The following is a 23190-nucleotide window of genomic DNA, read 5'->3' as shown; positions in this document are numbered from 1 at the left end:
TGTACAGAACCTTAGTTAGGCCACACTTGGAATATTGCGTGCAATTCTGGTCGCCACACTACCAGAAGGATGTGGAGGCTTTGGAGAGGGTACAGAAGAGGTTTAGGATGTTGCCTCGTCTGAAGGGTATTAGCTATGAGGAGAGGTTGGGTAAACTCGGATTGTTTTCACTGGAACGACAGAGGTGGAGGGTCGACATGATAGAGGTTTACAAAATTATGAGTGGCATGGTTTTCTAGAGCAGTATTTTGAGGAACCGACTAGAGAACAGGCTATTTTAGATCTAGTATTATGTAATGAGAAACGGCTAATTAATAATCTTGTTGTAAAAGAACCTTTAGGGATGAGTGATCATAATATGATAGAATTTTACATTATGTTTGAAAGTGAGGTAGTTCAATCTGAAGCCAGGGTGTTAAATTTGAACAAAGGAAATTGTGAAGGTATGAGGAACAAATTGGCTGAGGTGGATTGGGAAAATACATTAAAAGGTATGACCATACATAGGAAATGAATATTTTAAAAATAAATATTACATAGTTTACAGCAACTATATATTCCTTCAAGGCACCAAAAACCAAAAAGTAAAGGCAATCAACCGTGGACAACAAAGGAAGTTAAGTATCATATAAGATTAAAAGAAAAGGCCTATGAAGTTGCCAGAAATATAAGTAAACCTGAGGATTGGGAGGATTTTAGAATATAGCAAAGGAGGACAAAAAAACTGATAAAGAAAGGGAGAATAGAATATAAATATAAGCTAGCAAAAAACATAAAACGGACTGTAAAAGCTTCTATAGGTAGGTAAAAAGGAAATGTTTGGCTAAGACAAATGTGGCTCCATTACAGGCAGAGTGATAAGAATTTATAATGGGGAATAGAGAAATGGCAGAGAAGGAAAATGATTACTTTGTGTCTGTCTTCATTGAGGAAGATGCAAGAAATCTCCCAGAATTAGAGATCGAAGGGATTAGGGAGAATGAGGAATTGAAGGAAATTAGTAGCAGTAAGAAGGTGGTATTGGAGAAATTAATGGGGTTGAAGTGATAAGTCCCAAGGATCTGATATTCTACATCCCAGGTTGAAAGAGGTAGCTGTGGAGATAGTGGATGCATTGGTGATCATCTTCCAAAATTCCATAGATTCTGGAGCGGTTCCTGTAGATTGGAAGGTAGCAAATGTCACCCCACTATTTAAGAAGGGAGGAAGAGAGAAAACAGGGAATTACAGACCTGTTAGCCTTACATCAGTCATTGGGAAATGCTAGAATCTATTCTAAAGGATGTGATAAATGGATACTTAGATAATAATGATCTGATTGAGCATAGTCAACATGGATTTATGAATGGGAAATCATGTTTGATGAACCTGTTGGAGTTTTTTGAGAATGTTACTGACAGAATTGATAAAGGGGAGTTGGTGATGTGGTATACTTGGACTTTCAAAAGGCTTTTTGATAAAGTCCCCCACAGGAGGTTGGTTAGCAAAATTAAAGCACATGGGATAGGAGGTAATACACTGCCAAGGATTAAGGATTGGTTAACAGGTAGAAAGCAGAGAGTAAGAATAAACAGGTCATTCTTGCATTGGCAGGCTGTGACTAGTGGGGTACTACAGGGATCAGTGCTTGGGCCCCAGCTGTTCAGAATATATATCAATGATTTGGATGTGGGGACCAAATGTAATATTTCCAAGTTCACGGGTTACACAAAACTAGGTGGGAATGTGTATTGTGAGGAAGATGCAAAGTGGCTTCAAGGGGATTTGGACAGAATTAGTGAGTGGGCAAGAACATGGCAGATGAAATATAATGTGGAAAAATGTGAGGTTATTCACTGTGGTAGGAGGAATAGATGTGCAGAATATTTCTTAAATGGTAAGAGATTAGAAAGTGTAGATGTACAAAGGGACCTGGGTGTCCTTGTCAATAAGTCACTGAAAACTAACATGCAGGTGCAGCAAGCAATTAAGAAGTCAAATGGTATGTTGGCCTATATTGCAAAAGGATTTGAGTACAAGAGTAGTGAAGTCTTGCTTCAATTATCTAGAACCTTGGTTAGACCTCACCTGGAGTACTTTGTGCAGTTTTGGTCCCCTTACCTTAGGAAGGATATTATTGCCATAGAGGGAGTGCAACGAAGGTTCACCAGACTTGTTTCTGGGACGGCAGGACTGTCTTATGAAGAGGGATTGGGGAAACTGGGCCTGTATTCTCCAGAGTTTCGAAGAATGAGAGGTGATCTCATTGAAACCTACAAAATACTGAAAGGGATAGACAGGTTAGATGCAGGTAAGATGTTTCCCCTGGTTGGGGAGTCTAGAACCAGGGACACAGTTTCAAAATAAGGGGGAAACTACTTAGGACTGAGATGAGGAGAAATTTCTTTACTCAGAGGGTTGTGAATCTTTGAAATTCTCTATCCCAGAGGGTTGTGGAAGCTCAGTCATTGAGTATGTTTAAAACAAAGATTGACAGATTTCTAAATACCAATGATATGAAGGGATATTGGGATAGTGTGGGGAAAAAGGCATTGAAGTGGATGATCAGCCATGATCGTAGTGAATAGCAAGGCAGGCCCGATGGGCTGAATGGCCTACTCCTGCTCCTATGTTCACACAATAAAACCCCCCAAGGTGCTTCAGAAGAGCATTAGGAAATATTACGTCAGACCGACCCAAGGCTTCTCTCATTAATGTTAAATATCATGAAAGAAAAGCAACACTTTTACTTTTCAAGACAACCGGACATATATATAGTGTTTAGTTCCATTCACAACTCCTCAGGTAATGCAGCACTCCATGACAGCATATAGCAGAACCATCTGGCAGTTAACATTTGCACCACATAAGCATCAGGTAATGACCATCTTAATGAAGTGCGAGTTCAGACATTGCTCCTTGACCTCCTATAGCACCATCATCACCATTCAAGATAGATCAGTTTGCTTGATCGGTGTCCCTGCCACTGGACTCCACCATCTGTGCATTGTGGCTGTATGATCTTTAGAATGCATTGCAATAATTCATCAAAGTTACTTCAACACAAGATCCATCTCTTCCAATCCCAATCACCAAGAATGTTAAGAGCAGCGATGTTGTGCAGATACCATCAACTCCAAGTTCCACTCCAAACTCCACACCATTCTGACTTGGACATACATCACCACTTCTTCATAATTGTTGGTCAATATCCAAAATTCCTTACCTAATAACATTGTGGGAACACCATTCTCACCAACAAGGACTGCAGTGGTTCAAGAAGAAAGCCCATCACCATCTTCTCAGAGTGACTAGAGATGGTCGTTCCCCACATCCCAACAACATAAAAACATTGACAGTCAGCACTGGAGATCACCTGATATTGACACATAGCAACCTCTCCTGGTTAAGCTTCGGAGACCTACTAGCATTCCTTATAACTTTTGGAGACTACCCAATGGCAGTAGAAGTCTCCTTTTGATACAGCTTTTTACCACCACTGCACATGTGCAAATTTGCTGCTGTAACCAATGATTTCCATTCTTCTTTATGGAGCCCACATTCCCCTTTACTACTCTCGAGCGTAGATCTTGACTTTGTGTGATAGTGTAAAATGGCTGGTAGCAAGTCAGAAGCTGAAGAACGGTCTGCCGACTCACTGTCTCCCGTTTTACAAATTATCCTTTCCTGGTCCCCTTTACTACGTCTTGATATTTTCTTTGGATCCCTTTGTTGTTGTTTTTTTCACTCTCCCAGTCTCCTGGATTTCCACTTTTCCCTGTACTTGTGTAAGCCTTTACTTATCGCTTGATATTATCTCTTACTCATTTGCTGACCATGGTTGCTTAACTACACAAGTGGAGCCTTTGCCTCTTAAGGGCATGAACTGTTTTTGTATCATACCAAATCCTTCATTGAATACCACCCATTGTATGTCTGATAGAAAACAGAGTCGTCAAATTTATCAGGAATATAGAAATAAACATCAAGAAACTGTCCTAGAGTCATCGAGTCACAGAGTTATCTAGCACAGAAACAGGCCCTTTGGCCCATCGTGCCCGTGCCGGCCATCAAGCACCTAACTATTCTAATCCCATTTTCCAGCACTTGCCCCGTAGCCTTGTATGCTATGGCGTTTCAATACTTCTTAAATGTTGTGAGGGTTCCTGCCTTTACCACCTCTTCAGGTAGTGCGTTCCAGATTCCAACCACCCTCTGGGTAAGAAAGTTTTTCCTCAAATCCCCTCTAAAGCTCCTGCCCCTTACCTTAAATCTATGCCCCCTGGTTATTGACCCCTCTGCCAAAGGAAAAAGTTTCTTCCTATCTAACCTATCAATGCCCCTCATAATTTTGTACACAATTTTGTACTTGAAACTTTATTGTGTACTTAGCTTAGATTGGATACATCCAAAAATATTATGGATCCATCATCCTGTCCCTTCAAAATTGTATCATTCTTTCTATGATCTAGTCTCCTGAGGAATGGTTTTACATTGTGTATCTCTTCCCCTCCTCCCCCAGTCAAACAAAACTCCAGAATAGTTGCTGAACCTTAATCCTGCACTACATATTTGACTTCCTTTGTGTGAGATTTCAATGGTCGTGCCAGCTCAGGGATTCAGTAATTCATAAGTATATTTATTGTCATAATCACTCAGTCCCTTTCCTAACCAGACATTTTTTAAAGGTGTTCATTAATGGATTTTCATCAGACGTAACTTCAAAAAATATCACTAAGAAATGGAAAAGTAAACTGTAAAGTTAAACTTTGGGAATTGGAGGAAATACTAATTACCCGCAACAGCTGGATACTTCTCAGGAGAGCTTAACATAGGCTTTTTATTGTCTCGCTTGTAAGGATTTGTGTAGCTATAGCAACATTAGGAGCAGTGTATGTTACAAATGGGCTGGCATGTAAAAGGAAAAGAATATATTAATACTGATGAACTCCCAAGCGATATAATTTACAGCGCCATAACCTTCGAATGGAGCATTTGCATTTATATAGCACCTTGAACAATCTCAGGAGATCACAAAGTGTTTTTGAAGTGTAGTCACTGTTGCAATACAGCAAACACGGAAGCCGTTTTGCACAAAGCTGGATCCCACAGACAGCAAGATGATAATGACCAGATAATCTGTTTTTGTAATATTGATTGAGGGATAAATATCAGCCAGTACATCAGGGAAAACTCCCTGCCTCTTCTTCAAAATAGTGTCATGGGATCTTTCAGGCAAGGAATTGGGTAGGAATTAGCTCTGGTCACTGCATTAACCTTCCTGTAATCAATGCAGAGCCTTGTTGAGCCATTGGGTTTGGACACTAGCATAACTGGGGAACTCCAGCTGCTCTGGCTGTGCTCAATCAGCTTGTTTTCGAGCGTACCCTGTATTTCATAGAAACAAATAAACAGAGAAAAATAGGAACAGGAGGAGGCCATTCAGTCCTTCAAGCCTGCTCTGCCATTCAATACGATCATGGCTGATCATCCAAACTCAGTACCCTGTTCCTGCTTTCTCCCCATATCCCTTGATCCCTGTAGCCCTAAGAACTATATCTAACTCTTTCTTGAATATATTTAATGATCTGGCCTCAACTGCTTTCCGTGGTAGGAAATTCCACTCTCTGGGTGAAGAAATCTCTCCTTATCTCAGTCCTAAATGGCTTACTCCATATCCTTAGACTATGACCCCTGGTCCTGGACTCCCCTGCCATCGGGAACATCCTTCCTGCATCTAGTCTGTCCAATTCTGTTAGAATTTTGTAGGTTTCTATGAGATCCTCTCTCATTCTTCTAAACTCTAGCGAATACAAGCCTAATCGACCCAATCTCTCTTCATACGTCAGTCCTGCCATCCCAGGAATCAGTCTGGTGAACCTTTGCTGCACTCTCTCCATAACAAGAACATCCTTCCTCAGATAAGGAGACCAAAACTGCACACAATACTCAAGGTATGGTCTCACCAAGGCCTTGTATGATTGCAGCAAGACATCCCTGCTCCTGTACTCGAATCCTCTCGCTATGAAGGCCAACACACTTGCCTTCTTAACTGCCTGCTGCACCTGCATGCTTACTTTCAGCGACTGGTGCACAAGGATGCCCAGGTCTCGCTGCGCCTCCCCTTTTCCCAATCTTTCGCCATTCAGATAATAATCTGCCTTCCTGTTTTTGCCTCTAAAGTGGATAACCTCACATTTATCCACATTATACTGTATTTGCCCACCTACTCAACCTGTCCAAATCACACTGGAGCTTCTCTGCATCCACCTCACAGCTCATACTCCCACCCAGCTTTGTGTCATCTGCAAATTTGGATTTATTACATTTAATTCCCTCATATATATCATTAATATATATTGTGAATAGCTGGGGTCCTAGCACTGATCCCTGCAGTACCCCACTAGTCACTGCCTGCCACTCGGAAAAAGACCGGTTTATTCCTACTCTTTGTTTCCTGTCTGCCAACCAGTTCTCTATCCATGTCAGTACCTTACCCCCAATCCCATGTGCATTAATTTTGCATGCTAATCTCTTATGTGGGATCTTATTGAAAGCCTTCCAAAAGTCCAAATACACCACATCCACTAGTTCTCCCTTATCTATTCTACTAGTTACATCCTCAAAAAATTCCATTAGATTTGTCAAGCATGGTTTCCCTTTCGTAAATCCATGTTGACTTTGTCTGATCCTGTCACCGTTTTCCAAGGGAACATCTTTTATAATGGACTCCAACATTTTCCCCACTACTGATGTCAGGCTAACCGGTCTATAATTCCCTGTTTTCTCTCTACCTCCTTTTTTAAATAGTGGGGTTACATTAGCTACCCTCCAATCTGTTGGAACTGTTCCAGAGTCTATAGAATTTTGAAAAATGACCAGCAATGCATCTACTATTTCTAGGGCCACTTTCTTAAGTACTCTGGGATGTATATTATCAGGCCCTGGAGATTTATCGACCTTCAATCCCATCAATTTCCCTAACACCATTTCCCTACTAATACTAATTTCATACAGTTCCTACTTCTCACTAGACCCTATGTTCCCCAACATTTCTGGTTTGATATTTGTGTCCTCCTTTGAAGACAGAACCAAAGTATGTATTTAATTGGTCTGACATTTCTTTGTTCCCCATTATAAATTCCCCCGTTTCTGACTGTAAGGAACCTACATTTGTCTTCACTAATCTTTTTCTCTTCACATATCTATAGAAACTTTTACAGTCAGTTTTTATGTTCTCTGCAAGCTTACTCTCATACTCTATTTTCCCCTTCTTAATCAATCCCTTGGTCCTCCTTTGCTGAATTCTAAACTGCTCCCAATCCTCGGGTTTGCTGCTTGTTCTGGCCATTTTATATTTCTCCTCCTTGGATCTAATACTATTCCTAATTTCTTTTGTAAGCCATGGTTGAGCCACCCTTCCTGTTTTATTTTTGCGCCAGACAGAAATGAACAATTGTTGTAATTCATCCATGCACTCTTTAAATGCTAGCAATTGCCTATCCACTGTCAACCCTTTAAGTAATGTTCCCCAAGCTATCATAGCCAACTTGCGCCTTTTATCTTCATAGTTTCCTTTATTTAGATTCAGGACTCTAGTCTCGGAATCAACTCTCACTCTCCATCTTCTCCTGAAGCTGGGTCAGTTTCCTGACACCAATGCGATAGGGGTTCTGTTTTATGGGAGGGGTCTCTTCTACATCCACATTGTGTAGGGTTGGGGTTGTGCAACCTGGTGTGTCCCTCCAGATTTCTTTAAATGCTGTGAGCAGCCTTTTTAGGGCTTCTCTTTGTTCTGCATTTAAGTAGGAGAGTACAGTGTTTATTTTTCCTAACATTTCAGTGTTGGCTAACCGGACAGTAGGGGGCTCGACTTGGGAACCCTCCAGGCCCTCTCTCACACGTCCTCACTGTCCTTTTTGTTCTCCTCTGTCCTAACTGCCTGACAGACCAGGGCTTGGTTGTCCCCTTCCTGGCTGTGATACTGTTTTGACATGTTAATGTGGCACAGCCTTTGCCTTTTCTTTCGGTCTGGGGTGCCAATTAAATAATTTACCTGGCTAATCCTTTTTGCTACTCAGTATGGGCCACAGAACTGGGCTTTCAGGGATTCACCCTGAATTGGAAATAGTACTAGCACATGGTCTCCAGGCTGAAATGTTCTGGCCTTGGCATGTTTATCTGCTTGCCTTTTCATAGCTGTCTGGGAGGTTTCTAGGTGCTCCTGAGCCACTCCTTATTTAATGGTCTTCTTATTTAAATGCATTGGAAGCAGTTCAGAGGAGGTCTACTAGACTAATACCTGGAATGGGCGGGTGGTCTTATGAGGAAAGGTTGGACAGGCTAGGCTTGTATCTGCTGGAATTTAGAAGAGTAAGAGGTGACTTGATTGAAACATACAAGATCCTGAGGGGTCTTGACAGGGTGGATGTGGAAAGGATGTTCCCCTTGTGGGAGAATCTAGACCTAGGGGTCACTGTTTAAAAATAAGGGGTTGCCCATTTAAGCGGGTCGTGAGTCTTGCGAACTTTCTTCCTCAAAAGGTGGTGGAAGCAGAGTCTGAATAGTTTTAAGGCAGAGGTAGATAGATTCTTGATAAGCAAGGGGGTGAAAGGTTAATGGGGGTAGGCGGTAATGTGGAGTAATCAGTTCAGCCATTAACTTATTGAATAGCGGACCAGGCTTGAGGGGCCGAGTGGCCTACTCCTGCTCCTAATTCGTATGTTTGTATGTATGTTCATATATATGTAGTCTAATATGCAAGGCTCATCCCTGTATCCCAAAAACATCTCTGATTAGTTTAAGAAGACCGTTCACCTTGTGTCCATAAGCTATTTCAAAGGGACTAAAGCCAGTGGAATCGTTGGGTGAGTCCCTGGTAGTAAACAGGGGAAATCCCAGCCCTTTGTCCCAGTCATGGGGTTACTTGTAGCAGTATGCCCTGATCATTGTCTTTAGGGTGTGGTGGTACTGTTCCAAAGTCCCTTGTGACTGTGGGTGGAATTTATTTGGATCATGCCCAGATTACCCATGACTTTTTGAAAGATCCCAGACATGAAATTCATGCCCTGATCCAACTGGCAGCCATATTGGATAAGGAATTGGGTTAGTCCCTCCACCACCACGTTGGCAGAGATAATTCTTAGGGGGAATGGCCTCTGGGAATCAGGTGGTCACATCCCTAATGGCAGGGGTCCCATATAATCGACCAGAACTCTACTGAAGTTTTATTGCAGATTGGGGCTTACCCATAACCTGACACATGTAGCAGGTTTTACAGAACTCTACCACATCTCTGTTGAGTTTTGACCAGTCAAAATGCTTTCTTATGTGGGCTTGAGTTTTTTGTATACCAACATGTCCAGCCATTGGAAGTTCGTGGGCTATTTTTAATATTTCCTTACGGTACCTCAGCGGCACCACTATCTGGTGAACCACTGTCCACTCTTCATCCGCAAGTCTGTGAGGTAGTCTCCACTTCCTCATCAGCACCTCATTCTTTAAGTAGTAGCACTCTGGGACTCTCTCTGCTTCAGTTTGGGCAGTCTGTACTAACTTTTTAAATATTGGGTAGGCTTGCTGAGCCCTGACCAAGGAAGACCTGATTAACATATCCTTTGGGTACTCTAGCTTCCCAAAGAAGGTTTCAGATAACCAGAGGGTAAGGTCATCTGTCTGCAGTGCAAGCTCAGTCTCCTGTGACAGAGCTTGTTTGGCCATGGACTGGGTCACTACACAGTCAGGGAAAATGCCGGGGACCTTCTCCTGCAACTGCTCTGTCTCCCTGACCTCTTTCGGTCTCTCTAAAACCACTGGGGAAGCTACCATCTTTGCCCCTGCCAGATCATTACCCAGGAGCAGATCGACCCTGTCCTCAGGTAAACTAGCGACAATCCCCATCGTTACCGGTCCTGAAACAAGGTCGCACTCCAGGTGCACCCAGTATAAAGGTATGAGAATATACTTTCCTCCAATATCATTCATTAGCACTCTAGCATTCACGTCACTCTCTGGGGGAAAGGTCATGCCTTTTTCCAGCAGAAGGGTTGGGTGGCCCCTGTATCCCCAAGTATGACTATGGGCTTGCTTGCCTCACTCGAGGAGTATGGAGTCACCTTTCCTTGGGACATAAAATCCTGGTAACTTTCAGGGATTTATTTTAGGTTTATCCGCATTCACAGCAGTAGGTTTACTGGGTTTTACTGCCACAATTAAAGCCATAGCCTGGTCTGCTGTGCTTTCCATCAGGATCCTTTTTCCTGCACTGGTCTAGTGTGCTCTGATTAATCCTAGAGGTTTTCCCTGTAACTTCCAGCAGTCAGCTCAAAGGTGCCTGCCTTGTTACAATGGAAACACACAGGTTTTCGGGCATCCCTCCTGCTCTCAGCACCATCCTTTTTGGCCTGAGGAGGGCTCCCTATGTGTCCAGCTTTCCCTTCTCGCCCATGGCTGTTTAGGTTCCTAACACCCTCCCACCTTTTATCCTTTCCAGGTTTTTGGGGGTGACTAGAGAAATGTTTAGTTCAGTTTAGTTTAGAGATACAGCACTGAAACAGGCCCTTCGGCCCACCGAGTCTGTGCCGACCATCAATCACCCATTTATACTAATCCTACACTAATTCCATATTCCTACCACATCCCCACCTGTCCCTATATTTTCCCTACCACCTACCAATACTAGGGACAATTTCTAATGGCCAATTTACCTATCAACCCTTTCCCTTGGGGTGCAAGCTTAAATTCATCAGCCAGGATTGCGGCCTGCCTGGCTCTTGGAACCTTTTGTTCCTCTATGTGGGTTTTAATGGGAAGGGGGAGCAAGTTTTTGAACTCCTTGAGAAGGATCACTTCTCTGAGGTTTTCATATGTGGGCTATATCTTGAGCACCCATTTCCACTGGTCAAAAGTAAGCTACTTAACTCTTTCAAGCTCAAGGTAAGTTTGTTTGGGCTGCTTTTTGGAGGGTTTGGAACTTTTGGCGGTCTGCCTTCGGTACTAGCTCATATGCACCCAGGATAGCATTTTTAGTCATCTCATAGTCTGATGAACTCTCATCTGGCAACAATGAATAAAACTCATGGGCTTTTGCTGTTGGTTTTGTTATGATCCTGTCGTTTTTTTTCCGGGAAGAATGTGGTGTGCCTTTAAGGCTTGAAAAGGAGCTTTAAGGCAACAAGCTCCAGAGACTGAGTCAAAGAATGCATTCTCGTTGCTCCGGGATACAGCCACTCAGAGACTGAAGATCAAGAGTTACAATGTTACAATTTAATTGCGAACTGACTGATAATTGAAACAGACTGTTCTAACTCTCAGACACAGACAGACAGCTGGACCAGCATATACTGAAGGAAATGAGAGCTCTCTCTTGGTTTATTTAAACCCTATTTATTATACTCTCAGAATTCAGATGTCAAGCCAGATTAATTTCTTAAAAGAAAGTAACCAAATTCCTTTAACTACTGAACTGTAATTGATGAAATTCATTGCTGGAAAAGAAGAGCATCAATTCAACCGCTGAATTAGACGACGGAATGTTCTACTGTTGAAGAACCTTTTTTTTCCCCCATCGGACGGCTGTGAGGACTTCAAGCAACCTTGGACTATTCCACATTGGAAGATTTCACTTCGGCAGGAGCTTGATTGGAGGCTTTGACTTTAGCGGTCGGTTGTAACAGTTTGTTTTGCAATAACAGTGTCCAGGAGCATAAATATGCAAGGACACTAATTTTTCTATTTTAAATGTTGTTTATATCTTAGTAGTGTTTAAGAATTTAGTTTTTCTAAATAAACAGTTAATTTGTTGATTTAAAGGCACCTGGTTTGGTTAGCCTCATTCAGGGGTTAACAGACAGTACAATTTGGCTGGGTCTTTCTTTAATTTGGAAAGTTTAAAATGATATGTTAGGCGATTTGTGGGGACGGGTCTGAATCAACAGTGCGTTTCTCCCACCACAATCAGAATCGTATATTTTGACCGGGGACTTTGACTTGAGTGATCGTAACAATTTGTTTTGCAATAACAGTGTCCAACTTTAAGGGCATTTAAGTGGTCATTGGATAGACATATGGATGAAAATGGAATAGTGTAGGTCAGATGGTTTCACAGGTCGGCGCAACATCGAGGGCCGAAGGGCCTGTACTGCGCTGTAATGTTCTTAAAAAAAAAAGCTGTCTGCCAGCCACTTTAGTTGTTTTGCAAGCTTTTCAAAAGGGATGAAAAATGCTTCCACATCCCCCTCATTGAACTTTGGTATCAACTGTGAGAACGTAAGAACTCAGCACTTGGCCCTGAGCTGGAGGTAGCTCCCTCACTAGCCGTGCCTTCACTGGGTATATTGGGTTTTTCCCAAGTTAGTTCGAGCCGCCTTAACTCCCTTTCCTCCTTCTCCTTCAGGAAAGCTCTTTCTTTTTCCCTTCCCTCCTTTTTCCCTTTCCTGACACTCTCTCTGCTGTTTCTCTCTCTGGAATTCTATTTCTATTCTCCTCTGTTCTAGCGAATGTTACCTTGTCTGTTTCTGACTCCAAACCTGTTTCTGAGTCTTCAGGTTCAAGTGAAGAATAGTTGGCCACATGTTTTAGGATTTCGGATTTCCTGGCTTTTGGATGGATAGTAATCCCTAACTGCCCAGTTACATCACTCAACTCTTCAATAGACAGGGCATTTAACCTGTCCCAAGTTATGTCACTCTGGCTTAGGAAGGTACTGGCCTCGAATGTCGACATGTTAGTACTCTAGCAGCAAAAAACACAAGAAAACCTGTATTAAAGTTTTTAAAATTTTTGATAGGGATCAATTTGCTTTCCCATTTCCAATTTCTCTTTTGTCTTTGGGTAATGATCACGGACTAGAGCCCTCAAATTTCTGTTATGATCAGGTGAGGAGAGGTCACTAGGCTCCCCTCTTGTCCTTCTCCTTGTTTGACCGCAACAGTGTGTATACCTTTTTAGAACAGTGGATATGCTTACCTCTTCAGTGAGTGTTTTACCCTTTTCCTTTGTTGTGATCATTAAAGCACCAATCAGACAGGTTTTCTTGAGTTTAAACAAGAAAGAGGTGAGTTTATTGTACTTAAAAAAAAACTAAACCCGATCTAAATAAAATAATAAAACTACGCTACACTTTCATTCACACATGCATATGAGAATGACGCACACAAATAGAGTACTGAGTGATAAGAAATAGTTTCATTTTGATTAGAGTCCAGAACAAGTAAAAAATAATATACAGTCTGTGGGGCCATGTAATTCTGTTGTCTTCCAGCTGAAGTTGTGATCTTGACGTTTTTGGCTGGTAGAAGTGCACTTTGTGGCTGACCTGGTTTAGGTTTTTATTGGAGACAGAGTTGTAGGTGGCTTTCCTCCCCGGGGTCTCTGCTTATAGCAATGGTAAACTTGGGGATTCTACAGTTACAGACAGGTTTCAAACTTGTGATGTTTTCTGGAGAGAGAGAGAGAGAGAGAGAAAGAAAGAGAGACACACAGCCCCACTGGGATCTTGTCTGGTTTGCACAAAGCTGGTCTGCTTCAAAGTTTCAGGATCTTGTCCTTTTTCAAAAGACTGCTAGTTTTCCACAGAAGGGGAGCAGTCACACTGGCAGTCCAGTGTCCTCGTTTGCAGTTTAATTAGATTTGAGTCTAGGTATTTTCAATCTCTCTCCAGTCTCATTGTTTCAATGTTCACCCTCTGGATGTATGACTCCACTATTAATGTTCCAAGATGGCTTTGAATGTTTTGCCATTAGAAGTGAAGCTGTTATCTGACTCCAAATTCATGAGGCATTGTCCTGGATGCAATCTTGCTAGGCAGGCATCTCCAATTTGATCTCCTGGAATGTGAGGTATTTCAATGCAAATTATGATGGCCATCTTGGTTGCCAGCTTTTTAAAAGTTAACTGTAGGATCCCAGCTCCTTTTAAAAGTTTAGTGTAGATTTCCAACAGATGAATTAAAAATCCTCATTTGGTATAGCATGTTTTCTTGACATTAAGTTTAGTGGTTCGTCTTCACCAGTTGAATACCTCAGGTAATTGCTTTGATGTCTTGCAAATGTGGACAGGATACATGGTTGGTTCACTCAGATTCCCCAGGTCATTGTCCTTGATGGGTCTTTGAAGACATGGTGTCTCCATCTCAATGGATTGGAATGCGGAAAGTACAGTGATGCATCTTTATCTGCGAGCTCAAGTCACCTTTAGTCTCTGTTTTCTTAAAATTCAATTCAGGTTTCCAGCCGGTGGATTAAAAATCATCATTTGACATAAAGCATGTTTTTGTAACAGTCCTAACATTCTAATTTTACACTTTGGCCCCTTTATATTTGAACTTCTTTGCCCCCTTATATTTGAACTTCTTACCATAATGAACATCTCCTTGGATCAACTATGTCATAATTTTGTAAACTTTGACTCCTAAGGTAAAAACTTAATCTCTAAGAGAGTGCAGCTAATGAAGGCACTGATTCACACAGAGCAGAAGGTCCACGTTTGCTGAATTATCTGATCTCAGCTGATGTGATGGGCTCTACAGTCTTCTTCTTTGGCCTCCTTGTCTCGAGAGACAATGGGTAAACGCCTAGAGGTGGTCAGTGGTTTGTGAAGCTGCGCCTGGAGTGGCTATAAAGGCCAATTCTAGAGTGACAGACTCTTCCACAGACACTGCAGATAAAATTGGTTGTCAGGGCTGTTACACAGTTGGCTCTCTCCTTGCGCTTCTGTCTTTTTTCCTGCTAAGTCTCTTCGACTCACCACTCTTTAGCCCAGCCTTTATGGCTGTCCACCAGCTCTGGCGATCGCTGGCAACTGACTCCCACGACTTGTGGTCAATGTCACAGGACTTCATGTCATGTTTGCAGACGTCTTTAAAGCGGAGACATGGACGGCAGGTGGGTCTGATACCAGTGACGAGCTTGCTGTACAATGCGTCCTTGGGGATCCTGCCATCTTCCATGCAGCTCACATGGCCAAGCCAGCTCAAGCACCGCTGGCTCAGTAGGGTGTATATGCTGGGGATGTTGGCCGCCTCGAGGACTTCTGCGTTGGAGATACAATCCTGCCACCTGATGCCAAGGATCCTCCGGAGGCAGCGAAGATGGAATGAGTTGAGACGTTGTTCTTGGCTGAAATACGTTGTCCAGGCCTCGCTGCCATAGAGCAAGATACTGAGGACACAGGCTTGATACACTCGGACCTTTGTGTTCCGTGTCAGTGCGCCATTTTCCCACATCCTCTTGGCCAGTCTGTACATAGCAGCGGATGCCTTTCCCATGCGCTTGTTCTGCATCGAGAGACAGGTTACTGGTGATAGTTGAGCCTAGGTAGGTGAACTCTTGAACCACTTCCAGAGCGTGGTGGCCGATATTGATGGATGGAGCATTTCTGGCATCCTGTCCCATGATGTTCGTTTTCTTGAGGCTGATGGTTAGGCCAAATTCGTTGCAGGCAGCCGCAATCCTGACGATGACTCTCTGCAGACACTCTTCAGTGTGGGATGTTAATGCAGCATCGTCAGCAAAGAGTAGTTCCCTGATGAGGACCTTCCGTACGTTGGTCTTCGCTGTAAGACGGGCAAGGTTGAACAACCTGCCATCTGATCTTGTGTGGAGGAAAATCCCTTCTTCTGAAGACTTGAACGCATGTGAGAGCAGCAGGGAGAAGAAGATCCCAAACAGTGTAGGTGCGAGAACACAGCCCTGTTTCATGCCACTCAGGATAGGAAAGGGGTCTGATGAGGCACCGCTATGCTGAATTGTGCCTTTCATATTGTCGGAATGAGGTGATGATACTTAGTAGCTTTGGTGGACATCCGATCTTTGCTAGTAGTCTGAAGAGATCACGTGTGATGATGAGGTCAAAGGCTTTGGTGAGATCTATGAAAGCAACGTAGAGGGGCATCTGTTGTTCGCGGCATTTCTCCTGTAGCTGGCGAAGGGAGAACAGCATGTCAATGGTGGATCTCTCTGCTCGAAAGCCACACTGTGCCTCAGGGTAGATACACTCAGCCAGCTTCTGGAATCTGTTTAAAACGATTTCAGCTGGTGTGATGGGCTCTGCAGTAGCCTCACATAAAGAAGAGGAACAATATCCAAATATTCCACTCTTGATTGTTATCTGATGGCTCCTACCTAATACATGTGCCGATGTCTGATTAGGACAATATTGCACTTGGTTGTGATGTTCCCATTCAGTGTTCTCTCCCCACCCCCCAGCCACCATGCCCGCAGCACCCCCACCATTGGCTCAGCAACCTCAGGTGGGGAAAAGGAAATGCCGACCAGAGTTTTCTTCCGAATCTTAACCAACAATCAAAACCATAATTTTTAAAAATTTGTTCATGGGATGCGGGCATCGCTGGCTAGGCCAGCATTTATTGCCCATCCGTAATTGCCCTTAAGAAGGTGGTGGTGAGCTGCCTTCTTGAACTGCTGCAGTTGCAGGTGGCAATCTTCAGCTGCTTCATCAATGACCTTCCTCCATCATAAGATCAGAAATGAGAATGTTCGCTCATGGTTGCACAATGTTCAGTACCACTCTCAACACCTCAGATGCTGAAGCAGTCTGTGCCCACATACAGCTAGACCTGGACAACATCCAGGCTTGGACTGATAAATGGCAAGTATCATTCGCACCACACAATTGCCAGGCAATTACAATCTCCAACAAGAGAGAATCCATCCATTTGCCTTTGACATTCAATGACATTACCATCGCTAAATCCCCATTATCAACATCCTGGGGGTTACCATTGACCAGAAACTTAACTGGACCAGCCATATAAGTACTGTTGCTACAAGAGTAGTTCAGAGGTTGTGAATTCTGTGGTGAGTAACTCACCTTCGGACTCCCCATAGCCTGTCCACCATCTACAAGGCACAAGACAGGAGTGTAAGGGAATACTCTCCACTTGCCTGGATGAGTCTCCAAAAATACCTAAGAAGGTCTACACTATCTAAGACAAAGCAGCCCACTTGATTGTCACCCCATTCACCACCTTAATTATTCACTCCCTCCACCACTGGTGCATTGTGGCCTCAGTGTGTATCATCTGCAAAATGCACTGCAGAAACTTGCCAAAGCTCCTTCGACAGCACTTTCCAAACCAATGACCTTTACACCTAGAAGAACAAAGACAGCAGATGCATGGGAAACACTACCACCTGCAATTTCCCCTCCAAGTCATACACCACTCTGACTTGGAATTACATTGCCATTTTTTCACTGTTGCTGGGTCAAAATCCTGTACTCCCTCCCTAACAACACTGTGGGTGTACCTAAACCAGATAGACTACAGTGGTGCAAGAAGCTGGCCAGCCAGCATTTATTGCCCATCCCTAATTGCTCTTGAGAAGGTGCCCACAATGCTCACATCCCATGAAAGAATTACAAAACCTAAAATTACATGACACTTAACATTAATTCCAATCACAGCACCACCTACAGGTATGACTGGTACTGGAGGCAAATATTGACACTTTAATAATGCACTTTTCCATTGAAATGGAATGACCGATGCATCTCAATGCATTGTGAAATGGACTGTAAATAAACAAAGAACAAAGAAAATTACAGCACAGGAACAGGCCCTTCGGCCCTCCAAGCCTGCACCGATCCAGATTCTCTACCTAAACATGTCGCTTATTTTCTAAGGGTCTGTATCTCTTTGCTTCCTGCCCATTCATGTATCTGTCCAGATACATCTTAAAAGACGCTATCGTGTTCGCATCTACCACCTCCGCTGGCAACGCGTTCCAGGCACCCACCACCCTCTGCGTAAAGAACTTTCCACGCATATCCCCCCTAAACCTTTCCCCTCTCACTTTGAACTCGTGACCCCTAATATTTGAATCCCCCACTCCAGGAAAAAGCTTCTTGCTATCCACCCTGTCTATACCTCTCATGATTTTGTACACCTCAATCAGGTCCCCCCTCAACCTCCGCCTTTCTAATGAAAATAATCCTAATCTACTCAACCTCTCTTCATAGCTAGCGCCCTCCATACCAGGCAACATCCTGGTGAACCTCCTCTGCACCCTCTCCAAAGCATTCACATCCTTTTGGTAATGTGGCGACCAGAACTGCACGCAGTATTCCAAATGTGGCCAAACCAAAGTCCTATACAACTGTAACATGACCTGCCAACTCTTGTACTCAATACCCCGTCCGATGAAGGAAAGCATGCCGTATGCCTTCTTGACCACTCTATTGACCTGCGTTGCCACCTTCAGGGAACAGTGGACCTGAACACCCAAATCTCTCTGGACATAAATCTTCCCCAGGACTTTTACTGTATAGTTCACTCTTGAATTGGATCTTCCAAAATGCATCACCTCGCATTTACCCTGATTGAACTCCATCTGCCATTTCTCTGCCCAACTCTCCAATCTATCTATATTCTGCTGTATTCTGACAGTCCCCTTCACTATCTGCAACTCCACCAATCTTAGTGTCGTCTGCAAACTTGCTAATCAGACCACTTATACTTTCCTCCAAATCATTTATGTATATCACAAACAACAGTGGTCCCAGCACGGATCCCTGTGGAATACCACTGGTCACACGTCTCCATTTTGAGAAACTCCCTTCCACTACTACTCTCTGTCTCCTGTTGCCCAGCCAGTTCTTTATCCATCTAGCTAGTACACCCTGGATCCCATGCGCCTTCACTTTCTCCATCAGCCTACCATGGGGAACCTTATCAAATGCCTTACTGAAGTCCATGTATATGACATCTACAGCCCTTACCTCATCAATCAACTTTGTCACTTCCTCAAAGAATTCTATTAAGTTAGTAAGACATGACCTTCCCTGCACAAAATCATGTTGCCTATCACTGATAAGCCCATTTTCTTCCAAATGGGAATAGATCCTGTCCCTCAGTATCTTCTCCAGCAGCTTCCCTACCACTGACGTCAGGCTCACCGGTCTATAATTACCTGGATTATCCCTGCTACCCTTCTTAAACAAGGGGACAACATTAGCAATTCTCCAGTCCTCCGGGACCTCACCCGTGTTTAAGGATGCTGCAAAGATATCTGTTAAGGCCCCAGCTATTTCCTCTCTCGCTTCCCTCAGTAACCTGGGATAGATCCCATCCGGACCTGGGGACTTGTCCACCTTAATGCCTTTTAGAATACCCAACGCTTCCTCCCTCCTTATGCCGACTTGACCTAGAGTAATCAAACATCTGTCCCTAACCTCAACATCCGTCATGTCCCTCTCCTCGGTGAATACCGATGCAAAGTACTCGTTTAGAATCTCACCCATTTTCTCTGACTCCACGCATAACTTTCCTCCTTTGTCCTTGAGTGGGCCAATCCTTTCTCTAGTTACCCTCTTGCTCCTTATATATGAATAAAAGGCTTTGGGATTTTCCTTAACCCTGTTTGCTAAAGATATTTCATGACCCCTTTTAGCCCTCTTAATTCCTTGTTTCAGATTGGTCCTACATTCCCGATATTCTTCCAAAGCTTCGTCTTTCTTCAGCCACCTAGACCTTATGTATGCTTCCTTTTTCCTCTTCGCTAGTCTCACAATTTCACCTGCCATCCATGGTTCCCTAATCTTGCCATTTCTATCCCTCATTTTCACAGGAACATGTCTCTCCTGCACGCTAATCAATCTCTCTTTAAAAGCCTCCCACATATCAAATGTGGATTTACCTTCAAACAGCTGCTCCCAATCTACATTCCCCAGCTCCTGCCGAATTTTGGTATAGTTGGCCTTCCCCCAATTTCGCACTCTTCCTTTGGGACCACTCTCGTCTTTGTCCATGAGGATTCTAAAACTTACGGAATTGTGATCACTATTCCCAAAGTAGTCCCCTACTGAAACTTCAACCACCTGGCCGGGCTCATTCCCCAACACCAGGTCCAGTATGGCCCCTTCCCGAGTTGGACTATTTACATACTGCTCTAGAAAACCCTCCTGGATGCTGCTTACAAATTCTGCTCCATCTAGACCTCTAACACTAAGTGAATCCCAGTCAATGTTGGTAAAATTAAAATCTCCTATCACCACCACCCTGTTGCTCCTACGTCTTTGCATAATCTGTTTACATATTTGTACCTCTATCTCACGCTCGCTGTTGGGAGGCCTGTAGTACAGCCCCAACATTGTTACCGCACCCTTCCTATTTCTGAGTTCTGCCCATATTGCCTCACTGCTCGAGTCCTCCATAGTGCCCTCCTTCAGCACAGCTGTGATATCCTCTTTGACCAGTACTGCAACTCCTCCACCCCTTTTACCTCCCTCTCTATCCCGCCGGAAGCATCGATATCCTGGGATATTTAGTTGCCAATCATGCCCTTCCCTCAACCAAGTCTCAGTAATAGCAATAACATCATACTCCCAGGTACTAATCCAGGCCCTAAGTTCACCTGCCTTATCCACTACACTTCTTGCATTAAAACAAATGCACCTCAGACCACCAGTCCCTTTGCGTTCATCATCTGCTCCCTGTCTACTCTTTCCCTTAGTCACGCTGATTTCATTATCTAGTTCCTTACAGGCTTTAGTTACTACCTCCTTCCTGTCCACTGACCTCATTTGGTTTCCATCCCCCTGCCACATTAGTTTAAACCCTCCCCAACAGCGTTAGCAAAAGCATCCCCAAGGACATTGGTTCCAGTCCGGCCCAGGTGTCGACCATCCAATTTGTAATAGTCCCACCTCCCCCAGAACCGGTCCCAATGTCCCAAAAATCTGAACCCCTCCCTCCTGCACCATCTCTCAAGCCACGCATTCATCCTGACTATTCTTTCATTTCTACTCTGACTATCACGTGGCACTGGTAGCAATCTTGAGATTACTACCTCTGAGGTCCTACTTTTTAACTTAGCTCCTAACTCCCTAAATTCTGCTTGTAGGACCTCATCCCGTTTTTTACCTATATCATTGGTGCCTATGTGCACAACGACAACTGGCTGTTCACCCTCCCCTTTCAGAATGTTCTGCAGCCGATCTGAGATATCCCTGACCCGTGCACCTGGGAGGCAACATACCATTCGGGAGTCTCGTTTTCGACCACAGAACCGCCTATCTACTCCCCTTACAATCGAATCCCCTATGACTATAGCCCTTCCACTCTTTTTCCCGCCCTTCCGAACAGCAGAGCCAGCCACGGTGCCATGAACCTGGCTACTGCTGCCTTCCCCTGGTGAGCCATCTCCCTCAACAGTATCCAAAACGGTATACCTGTTTTGGAGGGAGATGACTGCAGGGGACACCTGCGCTGCCTTCCTGCTCTTTCTCTGCCTTTTGGTCACCCATTCCCTTTCACCCTCAGCAATCCTAATCTGTGGTGTGACCAATTCGCTAAACGTGCTATCCACGACCTCCTCAGCATCGCGGATGCTCCAAAGTGAGTCCATCCACAGCTCCAGAGCCGTCATGCGGTCTAACAAGAGCTGCAGCTGGACACACGTCCAGCACGTGAAGGAGTCAGGGACATCAGCTGTGTCCCTGAGCTCCCACATTGAGCAAGAGGAGCATAACATGGGTCTGAGATCTCCTGCCATTTTTAATCTTAAGCTTAACTTAGTCTGAAACTTAGAAAAAATGAAAAAGGAACGAAAAGTTTTTACCAATCACACGATAAAAAAAAAGTAGGAAAAGCCTTACCTTATCTACACACCAACGAGTCCTTTTTTTTTTGGTTAGAGGAGGAGGGCGGGTGGAAGACACTACCCGTGTAGTTTCTCGGGTTCAGAAAAGGCCCAAATATATAGGGTTTTACTTACCCAGCAGCCCCTTGGTCCGCCGAAAACAAAAGGGAATTAAGTTTAAGCTGAAACTGACCTTCCCAGCTGCTCACTTGCTCGCGCTCTCTGCTGCCGAATAAGCTGCTGCAATAGATAGGTTGTAGAGGACAAAATGTCAAAGTTTGCAGATGACACTGAGATAGGTAGTGTGGTTCTCTGGGAAGATGATTGTATGTGACTTAAGTGGAATGTATAGAGGTTCATAGTCTGGGCAGATAGATGCCAGATGAAATTTGACGTAATTGTGATGTCATACACTTTGGAAGGAAGAATAAAGAGGAGAAATATATAAATGGTCATCCAGTCTCCTTGAGGTATGCCATTAACCTGTTTACATCCTTCCCTCCACTCATCAGTTTCCCTCAAAGAAGCTTGGAAGTCAATAGATGTAAAAATTGGGAGAGATGTAAAGCAAGTTGCCAATTCACTGTCATCTGTTTTCTACTATCGCACGAAGACTACCGTAATTTTTTTTATACTCAGTATTACATCTGGTGATTTGAGTTCTATTACACGCACTATGCAACCCAAGATTCTATTTGCTTTATTTAATGGTGCCATACACTTTGCAGATGACTTCAATGATCTCTTCATCATAATGCCTCATCCTTTTCCTGTGCTAGAACCTGTAGACTCGTGCCCTTTATTCTTTATGTCCTATTCTCATCTCTTCACATTGTTGATATTGAGGAAAGAAACAGTTTGAGTGTGCATGGCCTCTCTGCCCTTGGGGAGAGTGGATGAGGGTTAAAGGTGAAGTGAGTGAGAGTGGAGCAAGGCGGTGGGGGGGGGGGGGGGGGCGGGTGGGATGGATACACAAGCTGAACAAATAGTTCAAAGATGGACAGGAAGATGCAGTGATAAGAATGAGTAGGGGCAGTGATGAGAGTGGTAAGCAGTAGGAAGGACAGGGTGTGTTGGAAGTTGAAAGAGCAGGAAGTACTATGGGAGTGAACAGTTAGGAATGCATGAGTAATTGGAGAAGTGATGGGCAGAGAGCTGCTGAGAATTGTTGGTGACATTTATCCTAAAACCCCCACTGAAAAGTCTGGAGCCCTTGTTCATTCCTTTCTCCATCTCACCATACCATGCCATCCATCATCTCCCACCAAATAATTAGAATAGTCGATAAATTGACAGAAAAAGACAGAGATTGAGAAGCAAAAGGAATTAGGGAGAAAGAAGAAGCACAGAGCACGAAGAGAGAAAAACATCACCACAAAGGCAACAGAGATAATTCAGAGAGACCATCTTCTCCCACTGTGTGCAACACTGAGAGATTCATGCTAACATTCAAGTGCCTTCTGTAAGTCTTCTACAAGCTCTCAGCTCCATCTCTTGACCACTTTCCACCCACAACCTCAGTTCCCAATAATGGCATTATTGTCACTTGCTATGTATTTCCTCCCTCTGTTAGAAGTTTATGCTCTATTCCAGAGATTTGAGCATGCCATTT

At 43.7% G+C, this 23190-nt stretch overlaps 1 protein-coding gene across 4 annotated transcripts in view; it reads right to left on the bottom strand.

The window, feature by feature from the left end:
- Window positions 1–23190, bottom strand: part of LOC137368807 (zinc finger matrin-type protein 1-like) — a 233908-nt gene that overhangs the window by 157294 nt on the left and 53424 nt on the right. The window lies entirely within an intron of this gene.

Source organism: Heterodontus francisci, chromosome 1 (genome assembly GCF_036365525.1).
Source record: "Heterodontus francisci isolate sHetFra1 chromosome 1, sHetFra1.hap1, whole genome shotgun sequence".
NCBI classification, from domain to species: Eukaryota; Metazoa; Chordata; class Chondrichthyes; order Heterodontiformes; family Heterodontidae; genus Heterodontus; species Heterodontus francisci.
Note: the sequence above shows the minus strand (reverse complement) of the source record. Positions and strands in the feature narration are given on the sequence as shown.